The 12,650-nt window shown below is 35.7% G+C and overlaps 1 long non-coding RNA gene across 1 annotated transcript; it reads left to right on the plus strand.

Annotated features, from left to right (window-relative positions):
- Positions 1–64: 64 nt before the first annotated feature.
- On the plus strand, positions 65–1,279 carry LOC136998038 (uncharacterized). The gene is made up of 2 exons (XR_010888617.1): positions 65–579; positions 872–1,279. It is a non-coding gene; the product is annotated as an uncharacterized lncRNA (long non-coding RNA).
- The last annotated feature ends 11,371 nt before the right edge of the window (positions 1,280–12,650 follow it).

The following is a 12,650-nucleotide window of genomic DNA, read 5'->3' on the forward strand; positions in this document are numbered from 1 at the left end:
CTCTCTCGCCTCGCGAGGGTCAGGCTTACCAACTCCACACTCCGCGCCGTTTCTCCTGATGCCGGCGACGCGACAACGGCCCCTCCACTACCGCGGCTCCTGGTGCACACGCCTGATAGCGCGAGGCGAAATGGTAGGAGCGACCACGCCAAGCCACGCCACGCCGAGCCACGCCGGCCGGTCTCGCTCTCTTCTTGGCGAACCGGCGCGGTGCAGCGAAATCGACGAGACAGTGTCTCTCGCGACTGAATCGCCAGGACGAGTGTGGGTACGCGCGTATCACGTTGACGTGTAGTAGTGCCAGGTGGCTTGAGTAGTTGATGCTTACGACCGGCGTCTTCAGCATCGATAAACATCATCCGCCACACCGACATCCAAGCAAAAGTTCAGTGGATGTTTGTGAAATACGATAGACGCACATATGACATCTACGGGACTTTTGATAGCTGCTAAGTTGCAGTACGAGACTGCAAGAAATGCTTAACTCTAGCCGATAGTCGACGCTAAGATGAGACGAAGAAGTAGTTTTCTTCCGGGTAATTTTATTTGACGGTTAACGAGATGTGCGAAGAAAATTGCGTAAATATCAACTACAATTAACTCATCCTCTTGTCTTTTTCCTTTGCTTTCACCAAGAGACATTTAAAGCCCAGCTAACTTTGACTAATGTCTAGGCAATCAAATGCAAAGCATTGCAAGCTATATTAAATTTAAATGCGTTGTATTATTATATTAAACTGTAAACAATCTCTATAATTTTATATCAAATGTAAATTATTTTTTTATTAATTTATCGTAGCATATATATATCGATATACAAATGTAAATATTCACGAAGAAAATATCGAGTAATTTTGATATCTTCACACAGATACGTGATAATTGAATTCTTTGCGAGATATAAAATAACACATTTATAATCAGTGCAATTTTATGCACGCAATTCTATTTATCTTGTCGTCCAAATCAGGAAGATAGAAAAAATAGTAAAGTATACATTTGCAAGAATTTAATTGATATATCGATTTGATAAAAAGAATCATAAACACTGCGGTTTTAGATCTGATCTGATCTCTTTACAGATTCAAGTTACTACCACCAGAGTTAGTATGTCGTTAATCGCGGTACATGTTGCAACACACAGGATGATAAATATTAACAGCGTTAATTGATCCGCATCACGTTTATCCGTCATTAAATATCATATTATTGTATATAATGTACCGAACTCATACATTCTAATTAGAATTATAAATTATAGTATTTATCTTCCAAATGAGTTGAGAGTTTTCTTTAATCTTTCATGTATTCTTAAAAAACCTAAAACCTTGACGGAAACGCACATTGTTGCGATCTTGAATATGATCGATCACAATTACTATAAAGTCCATGAGAATTTAACTGACTGTTCATTGCTAACTACTTCTTATATCATATTCAAGAGCAATAAAAAAAATCTCAATCTGATTGTGAGATAAACAACAAAGATGTAGCAAACATTATCATCTATCGACTATTTTAATGAATATATAACAAAGAAAATTGCGTAAATATCAACTACAATTAACATCCTCTTGTTCTTTTCCTTTCCTTTCACTAACATTTAAAGCCCAGCCAACTTTAATTAATGTCTAGATAATCAAATGCAAAGCATTGCAAGCTATATTAAATTTAAATACGTTGTATGTTATATTAAATTTTTTGTAAACAATCTTGTATAATTTTATATCAAATGTAAATTATTTTCTGATTAATTTATCGTAGCATATACTTTATCGATATACAAACGTAAAAATTCATGAAAAAGATATCAAGTAATTTTGATAATTAAAATTTGAATTTGAATAATTTTAATATCTTTACATACAAAAACCGCGAATATTTTTAAATAAATTAATTAATTATAAAATAATTCTGAATTTCCATTCTGATGACAATAAATCGTAATTCTAAATTATCGTTCAATGACGTCACCATTGCATCTCATGTTGCAGCGATTATTCACACGTGACTTTTAATCAATATCGATTACATTCAATGTATTTCTGAAATCGTGATAAATCGTTTAGAATGAACACGATTTATCAAAAATTAAACTCGAATACGTTCTTTCGAAGAAATATACGTTATCTCAAGAAAATCGATTAGCGCAAAGATGACAATAATCGGAAATGGATCAGGTTTTTATCTGTTAAGATAAACGTAAAGTTAATGTTTCAGGAAGGCATTTAGATAATCGACGAATGACATTAGGAAATGTGCCAAGAACAACGATCGGACGCAGAGGACTCGACGTCCACTCGGTGCGTTTGTCCAGTGAACAAGGACTTTGATCGAACAGATCTTTCACTCAGCAGCAATAACGACTCCGTTGCAGCCGATAACACCGAGCGTTATCAAGAAATGTCCTCGAGAAAATAGGGATTCTAAGTTACACAAGCAGGAAGTGGGCGTTACACTATAACAAAGAAAAACGCTAATACATATGTTAATGAGCGTGCAACGCAAACACAAAAACGACCGACGCCACCGGACTTATAACTTCCCGTACTCAAAGAAGATCCAAAAGTCGATATGCATATCTATACACCGTAAAATCGTCTTTCTATCCTTCATTAATTATATAATCGAAGTAAATGAACACGAAATACAGCAGGGAGAAATGTGGAATAATTTTTCAGAAAAAGTTGCTGTTAAAGTTGACAAAAAGATTACAAGTACAGAAACAAGATAAAAATTACAGATCGTGTGCCGCTGCTGAAATTTCTCGCACTGGGTATTCCAGTAACGTCATGAATACAGCGTACTATTCACACTTATCGCATCATGTATGATCACGTATTAGTTCCTTGAAAAAAAAGTGACGCATCGTTTCCTGATACGCTGCGTGATTAACGACTATGGATTGACAATATTTTTCTATGTTACCTGCATTAATAAATAACGAAATGCGAACTCTAGAAAACGAAGCGCTTACTAAGTGCTGTCTTAAAACGACCTCGATTGAAATCTCTCGTGCAATACAGGTGAGTGCGATTTATGCAAGAGTCCTGTCTTCATTCACACGTACTGCAATGACTCAGTCGTAAACTCAGCGATTATTTTCTGACCCAGAAAAAGATTCTTAGGAGAGGCTCGACATAGACGGAGAGAAAGAGAGAGAAGTGAATCGAGCCGAGCTAAACGCCCAGCGCGATTACTGTTGCCGACATACACGTGGCCATTAGAATCGACGATTACGGCCGTGCTGTGCGCGTCAAAGATCGTTCAAGTCATTAGAAAATATTGCAACTGTCCATTTTTTTTTTTCGTATCAATGGACGCTGTAATAAAACATTTTTGAAAATCTTTGCAATGCAATAAAATGAAAAACTAATAAAATATGTTTAAGTAAGTCAAGCCAAGTTCTTATCTCTTCAATTTCTATCGTTTAAAAAATGTAATTATTTAAAAATTTGTAACAATCTGCAATTGATTGCTTCAACGTTATAACTGTTTGTCATGCTTCCTTGATACTAATCGCGCGATTAAAAATCCGTTCTTGAAGACTATGTACGAGTCTGATTGTCTCGATGAGTACGTCTAGAGAATAGCTCAATCGTGGCCACGTTTTTGCGATAGTGCATTATGAAATGCCAGTAATTAGGGTCAGATTGCATGTCACACGTCATTAAAACGTCAGTACGTTACATCACATACTTTAAATTTTCTCAAAGCACACGCAGTGTTTTCTCAGCAGAATTATGAACATCGATGATATTTTACTTGAATTATTCTTATATTCGCACTAAAAACAAATTAAATTTAAAACATGTCTCGCTGTAAAATTGTAATTGCCTAAATTCTAAATTCATTCAACGCACGATTCCAAATATTTCAAGACGTATTTTAAACAGATTAATGTGACTCCTTTTTAAAACTAATTAAAACAAGATATCAAAACATGTAAAAACGATCGTATGCATTTCGAAGATCTTGTTATCCCGATAATCAAACGGTCATTTCGTTCACTAATTCAGCCGGTATTAACACTTGTAACGAGCAATAAAAAAAAAACACGGGGGAGGGGGGGCCAAAATGAATTCGAGGAATGTAATTATGAGGTAACGCATTGCAACTCAATCTGTCGTTCCTCGTACGCAGCCCCACGTAGATGGGATTTATAATCACGGTATCCTCATTAGTCACGGATCACCGAGGGTTGCCGCGCACAATCGTTCATGCTAACAGCTTCGCGCGCGCGATAACGAGCCACACAGGTGCATTACTCGCGCGACTATATATATATATATATATATATATCTTTTTTTCTACCTCTCATTGCGATCGTTGCTCAATAGCTGCGTGAGTGGCACGATTAATGCACAACTCATGCTAGTAAATAACCACCGCTAGGTCTCTTTCCGCAAATATCTGTTCAGTCTGAAAATTTCTACTTCTAATTTACAAGGCGAATCGACGTATTTATTCTCTTTGTAGTAATATTTCTTGAATTAAATCTTCTCGTTTCTAAATGCCGTACAAGCCGACATGTTCCAATTTTGCTCTAACTTGACTCGAACATCGCCAGTGGAAAAACATCTTTATCCAATGTCTCAGAGAGAGAAAGAGAAAGAGTGGGGAGGGGGGAGAGGGGGGGAGGGGGAAGCAGGAGTCACTTAGGTAGAGTCGCAGTAACTCTATAACATAAGCGTGCCAGTTGGCAAAATTGCGGATGCAGCAATTGGCATTGCCTATGCCCTGCGTCTAGGCTCTGTACGTGCGTCCACCTATATATTGGCAGTGGCCGACTGGCGGTCCAATCGGCAGCTATGAAGCAGTTAACTTAATATAAACGCACTCGGAATGTGTATCGGCGACCTCGGGGCCTTCCCTAGGTCAGTGCTAATTCTCGAGAACGGACCGCCTTTTCCAAATTTCCGGTTGGCCTTGAAGACATCGGCGCGAGACAAAATGTTTTGAGCGCGTTCGAAAGGTCGCTCCGACCTATTTTATATCATCTTGTTTACGTTGTAATTTAGGAGCACGATTGTGAACGTAATCTGACAGCAAATTTGAATACTAATAATGGCAAGAAATGATTCGACACTTCACATATACTTCATATGCAAAGCTAATGGAATCTTTGCTTGAGACTTTGAATAATTAAAAAAAACAGAAGTATCGAGAAATTGTAAATCTTATTCTATACTTTTATTTCCTCAATTTAGTTCACAAAACGCGATATCCGTGACATATATAAAAATTTAGATTGAGTTTAATTATTTGCCGTTAAGCTTTTATTGCCAAAGCGGTTATGCAGATTTACCATCCCGGTGCCATGTCTTGGATAAACACTACATAAGAACTACTCTCAGCGCTTTCACTGCAATGCAAGTCTGGTACGTTCAATTTGCAACGTACATGTGTACGCGATAACGCCGCAATGCAGAAACTGTCGCGATGTTATCGCCAAATAAGAATGCATACAAAAATACTAATAACATCAGGAAATAGTTTTAGAATCGCAAAAAATTGCTATGATGGAAGAACACATGTATTTGCACACACATTAAACTGAACAAGCTCTCGCTTTCCAAAACATTTTATACCAGACAGCTGGCATAAATTATGTCGCTACTGGACGTAAAGTAAAAGGATTTTGTGTTAAATGTTATGTCATTGTATACATACTGAAACATTCCAGCTTATCTATAGTGTATTTATAATTCGTTAACGCTCGTATTTTGCATTGTAAATGGATAGCATAAAGAAAATGAAATACGTAAAGGAATGCTGATCAATGCAATTTTGTAAATGCATACACCATCAGCAGAAAATTTATCCTGATTACTCTGAAGTAGTACAAAATTATCTTTACAAATAATCATCGTAATCGTGACCTGAGTGACACGCACAATCACGCAATAATATTTTCGTCAAATTTTTTTCACTTACGAAAGCACGAGACTCTTCTTATCAGCTTTAAAAACGATATAAACCGAATTAGTTTGTCGCGTGGTCTCCGGATAATTAATACACAAGTGTACTCGACCGTGCAAAATTTTCAAGTGCAGAAAACAATGATAAGATTCTTGCGCTTTTTATTCTGTGACTAATAAATATTATAATAATTTATGTAATCATGACAGATTGTGAAATATGTAAACCGAAGGAAAAAAGTACCAAAAAATACTTGAAAATTATTTTTCGGTGCCTAATTATTTGAATCGTTTGTTTCAAAAATAGAAAATGGAAAACATCATTTACCATAATTTTGGTTATTTCGTTGCTATACCTGAACCAAGCTTAAGCGATTATCACTATATTGTTTAATTTAAATTATCGAACAATCACTTGTGCGATGATTATCGAGATAATCACCTGTTTTTAACCACATCAACCTTCAATTGTCTAATAGCTATATTTACGCTATAATCGCCGATTAATTAATGATAGAATCGATAGCAGTAAACGTTGTACAAAAACAAGAGCACGCCCTGATGCGAAATAACCCGATGAACAGGAGCCAATCAAATTAAACGAATCCACGGTTACGTCAGATCTTCATTAATAATCTTCTTACGCCGAAAAGCGGTTAATCACGCGTCGATAAACGCCCCGCGCCGGCGAACAATTTCGAGGCGAACGAAACGTGTTACGCATTAATTATCAGCGTGCGGAATTTGCGCGCGAATGTGCCGCAGCAGCCGCATATACGCTGATGATATTTGCGCGCGGCAAATGCAAGTGACCACGCGGTATTAGTTCCGTTATCTATCCTATAACGTAATGCGACAGATATTGGCACCTATGCTCGTGTTGTCGCGTTGTTATACCCGACGTGGCTATCGACGCGGAATCGATATTTGCGTAGCGTGTCATTTCTCCCGCGAGGATACTCGTCAATTACGGACACGCGTGTCGCTGTACGGTGGGACTGCGTACCGCTTATACCGAGCACGCGTGCGACGTACAATCGCGCCGATTATATATAATTACATAGCAAAAGAAACGAACGACGTTAAATGTGGCTTCTCAAAGAACTATGTTCCCTGCGATCAGCCTTTCCGTAGTACGGCGGATACGAGACGGCTGCAATTTAAAATGTGTCGTTTATCGTTTTTTTTTCTCTCTTTTTTTTCCCTGGTTAATTAATTTCTTTTCTAGCGATTGAACGTCATTATTTAGTGGTTTATTAATTTTAGAAAATGTGCAAATCTGCAAAATAATATTTACGTAATCTAATAGTTTCATTATATTATTCTTACAGATGGTCATCTGCCATTGCGTCCCGACTTGCAGACTGACCTCGTTAATACGTCACCCAACCAGCATTTCATATGACTCATTTACACCTCGGGGATTTCCGAGCACCTGCTAACGAGAAAGTAGCACATCCCGGTCCAAAGTAAATCTTCTTCTCTCAATGTCCCGATCGCTGTCAGGTTTAGCTTTTTTACGACCGACCGTGTCAAGCATATTCTCGCACGCGACAGTTCAGTGGTGAAGCGATCATGTATATCCTCGACTCTTTGCTAAAAGTCGTATATTTCTCGAGCTGGTGTGATTCTTTGAAGACCTTGAGTACGAATTCTCTGATTTGCGAACGTGTTGTGCGGAATTAATCGTAATGCAACTGCGATTAATCCAATATTATGGTTGTCACGCACCGCTATATGCGTGACACGACACGATAATAATTTCTTACGAATGTTGTCAAGTTTGCACAGAATTGTTCGTAGCTTCTTTATAGCTACAAATCACAAATAAAAGATTTTTATTCCAACGAATTATTCGGAATTAAAAAATTAAAAAACTATACATAAAAATATTAAAAATAAAATTTTTAAGTGAATAATTTTAGTCTATTCAGCTTCGAAATCAGAAAGAGATAAAAATTATTTTCTAAAATATCTAAGATAAAAATTTTACAAAAATTCACGCCAATTAGCACTTAATTATCATTAACATTGAATGTTAAATAACAATTCTATAAATTCTAACAATTCCACAATTGCACAGATAAGCACAGATAAAAACAGAAATAAGACAATTGAAATCAGAAAAAAATGAAATCAATTATTCAACTCTCCGATGAATAACAATCGTCTGTATTTTTGATAATAAAATGTAATTAAAGCGTAAAAAATTAAGTATGTCTTGCATATGCAAGCAACAAGATCATTATACTTCTTTCTTAATAGTACTTAACTTTATATCCTTATGTCCATGTCTCATAATTACAATGACGCAATGGCCTTGTTCAGATTGTACTCGTGCAAGCTGTGCACAGTCTTTTTTTTGTAATAACGTCATGTGCAATTTTTTATCGCAAATTCGGATATGAATATTACAATAAGATGACACGCAACACGTGACAAAACTAATTTTATAAAACAGGTATATCTTCTTGTACAAAGATCACTATTTTATAAATTTTATATTGATAAATTCCACTGCGATCACTTTCAAGAGATTGACAACAATTAGTTAATAAATAATTCACGACCAAAAGAGAAAAGTAAATAAAACTAAAATAAATGCGCGAATCTAAATACAACCGCCATAATGCAAAATGGATTTATATCCGTGATAATAGAGCTAAATTGCTTAATAAATTTTCGCAGCTTCTCACGAATCGCGTGCCGTTGTGGCGCACGGCTCCCCGCGCGCTCACGCCAAATGAATCGCCGCTACAAATGAGCCGATAAAGTGCCGGTACCGCGCGAAGGTATTACGATACGCCTACTCCATGCGGACGGCGTTAGCATGAGAATGTTATGCGTTAATGGACTAACTTCCCGGACATGACGAGTTTCGACGGCCGCAGCAAATCGTCAACTGACAATGACATTGCCGCCCGTTACGTCGCAGACGTCGCGGACTTCTTGCCGCTTCTGTCGCGCAGCGTTCTTATTTGCAAATGTCGCATTTGTAAGCAAAAAGGTAATACAAGTCTAGACAGTTCAAAACGTCGACAAAATAATTAGTAATATTAATTATTTTTATGTGACATTTAAAAAAATCAATTGATGAAAGTTTTCCTCACTGATTCTCTGCATAAATTTTATAAGCATGTTTCAAATATATCAAAATTAACTTCCTAACAAATATATTTTTCCAAAGCAGCACAATATAAATGCTCACTCTTTCGTGCAATACATAGTGTATTAGAATTCGAGCAATATTAAATTCTTTTGTTGTAGTCTAAAGTTAAAAAATATTTGGTCAAAGGTGATTAACGTCGCAGCTCTTTTGTCAACCGCTGGCAAGAAAAGAAGTCAAAAATAAAAAACGCAATAACGTTAATACACGGAAAGCGGACTCTAACCAAAATTTGCGTACCTTGAACGTCGCTGTTCCGCGTAATGAATCGAATTTAAAAAAAAATTATACTTTTCATGTACAAGCATCACATCTATAATTTATGTATGACTCAAAATAGATCGAAAAAGATGTGACACTGCGAAATATAATATTTGTTTACAATCTTATCCGTATTCTTCCGCATTACATATTTTTTCTTCCATATTCTCCACTTATTGTTAGACATTATCGAGTATCATTGTTAACACACGTGGATCAAAAACAAATAAGCCATTATCATTTTAAAAAATCGCACTTTGCTTTCGCATGATACGCAACCAAAGATTTAATCCGATACAGTCAAAGCAATGAAAAACCTTATAAAAAAAAAAAAAAAAAACAGAAGTGAACACAATTATCGAGTTATGCGATTTCACTTCCTATTGATCTTTCTTATATCGCTAAACTGTACTTTTTACGCTAATTACTCTTAAGCCTTTTAGCATTTATATTGTGTTGCAATAAGTTGCATACGTCAACGATAATTGGAAATTATTGCATCGCAAAAAGTTCATCAAAATTAAAAATATAAAGTACGTTTCAAGAAAACAATAATTTACATTAACGATAATTTGAAATAATTACATCGCAAAAAGTTCATTAAAACTAAAAATATAAGGTACGTTTCAAGAAAATAATAATTTACATTGAGCAATGCACAATTATACATAGACTATGTATAATCAGACTTATATAATCAGAATAATACCAAAACAATCAATAGCCACAGATTTTTGTAAAACTAAATTTACAATTGATAAAGGAACATAAATTAATAAAACTCTTTTGTTATATATACTTCACTGATATTAAAAATATACTGTCGAGTGCGATTTTTTAATATTATCCGAAAATTATAGTAAACCATTGTTTAAGATTGACGTTCGAGACTGAAGATGATGTTGCCTCGCACATATCAATAAACCAACTCAGATGATTGCCGTCGCGGTAGGCAAATCCTCTGACAAATGCTCCCGTGCACGCGCGGTATATCATTATATGTTAGAGTTTATAAACCGAGACGGTTCCGGTCCATTCTACCTCGTGCAATCAGCAATCTGCACGGTGCACTCGGCAATGTATCTCGCGGGCAGTATCTACTCTTATCTCTTCTCTGCCACCTATGGTTTTGCAATTTAGGCGTATGCAACATGAAATATCGCAGCCGCGCGGCCAAGCGCGAGCGCGCACGCTGCGTTTCCTACCGCGTACGTCGACCGAAGTCCTTATCGTGCCCGGTCTGCGGCGATCCGGTCGGCATGCATGCACTGAAATGCAAGCATGAGACTGAACACGAAAAAAAAGCCCGCGGAAACTGCAATGTGCGAACGGTGTAGACGCGAGCGATGCGTTTGTCCGTGCACGGTAGAATTTATGATTGAAAACACGAAGAAAACATGATGGAAAACACGCACTTCTGGCGCGAACACGTGAAGAAAAACATTGTAATTTGAAATATGTCATACATCTGCATAACTGTAATTATATAATTGGATGGTTGCTATGTCATGTACTTTCGCTATGCATTCGTGAAGATTAAAAAAGTATATATTATCGATGATCTTTAAAATAACTTAAATACATCGCATGCTTTGTGCGAAGATCGTTGAGTCGAGTTTAATATTAAGTTTCTTCCTGTCATGTTTATCATCGCAAATAAGATATATGCAACAATTACAAGTATGGATCAGTTCAAAGTAATCAAATTACCACCCTGATTTCACTTTTGCTCCATTTCGTTGACAAGTTTCTCCTCGCATATTTAGCAATATAGCAATTTATGCAGCGCATTTTGTCATCCTGTTGACATGCGCATTTTAATGGCTAATAAAAAGATTTAAATATATGTTACAAATATGATGACGTAAACATAAAATTTTAATAACCTCATTTCATAATGATAATTAAAAAATAATAAAAGATTACGATAAACTTGTCTTATAATTTTGTGCAAAAACATTAAGTTTTATTAATGCTAAATTCTTTTGTTATTCTATAAAAATTAAGCTCATATGTCATCTGTGTGATAAATTAATTTAAAGCAACGTGATTGCGTTTAAAAAAAAAAAAACAAGACCTGACAAAACGCATTAAAATTTCAACAAGTGCCGGCACATTGTAGCTGTAATTTTCCAGTGACAGTATATATTCACGATAGCATTACAAATATGCATATTCCAGTTGCGGGTTGTTTGTATAACTCAGAAACGCCATGCTTTTCGATCGCGCTCGCGTGTGATAGGCGCGATAGTCGACGAAAATAAATCGCGAATAAACAAAAATCGCTAATCATTCCAAAACTTACATTTATCTTCAAGGAAAAAAGATAAATTCCAATTTAACCTTGCCAAACATAAAAAAAAGCGTCTAAAATCTCACTGTACAAATCAGTAACGCACGGCGATAATTAAATTATTTTTGTCAAAAACCTGAAGAAAGTCACATAAAAAGACACGAGAACGCCACACATCGTATATACAATAAGCCGAAACTTAAACCTCTTTATGCAGTTATCTAAAAAATCATGTTTTTTTTTAATTTAATTAGAGATGGTAAATATATTAAAAATTAGTATTTTAAAGCATGCTATAAAAATTTGATTTTATATAATACAATAAAAAAAGTTGTGAGAAAAAAGTATTAAAGTAAAAAGTAGTAAAGTAGACACTCTAGTGTATAATACTTCATCGAGACAAGGACAAAGTAATTTATAGATACTGTGTGAACTTTGATGTCGGGGGCTTAAACCCGTGGGACTGTTTCATGGTCGCTAGAAACAATACGAGTAAGGACGATTTTCTCAGAATCATAAATAAATTGTCATCATTGATCATCGTTATTCAAGCGTCATAGTACGCCGGAGCTCTCACTTATGCACTCGATTTCCTGTTACATTTCTATTTATTTTCCTCGTTCTACATAAACGCACGATTATTTTTTGCAAGGAAAAGGGATCATTAAATATTTGCCGTTCCGTAATATAGTAGAATATAAGAGCGGAGAGATATAACACGTAACCGATGACTTGCAAGAAAAAAGAATTAATGGCAGATATTATGTGTGGACGTGGAAAGAAATTTACGTATCGTGCATCTAAGAATGCGTCTTAGGTATGTCTTTATGGTTTTAAAAAAATATAGAAAAAAATCTTTTTATAAAACTTGTTGAAATAACATGTCAATAAAATACTTAACTTTTTCATTTTTTGTGTTATCAATAATATGTAAAAATGCCACATATTATATATTAAATATATAAAAACTTTCAGTATTGCATTACAAATTCTTGTTATGTTATTATTA

Source organism: Linepithema humile, chromosome 2, assembly GCF_040581485.1.
Source record: "Linepithema humile isolate Giens D197 chromosome 2, Lhum_UNIL_v1.0, whole genome shotgun sequence".
NCBI lineage: Eukaryota > Metazoa > Arthropoda > Insecta > Hymenoptera > Formicidae > Linepithema > Linepithema humile.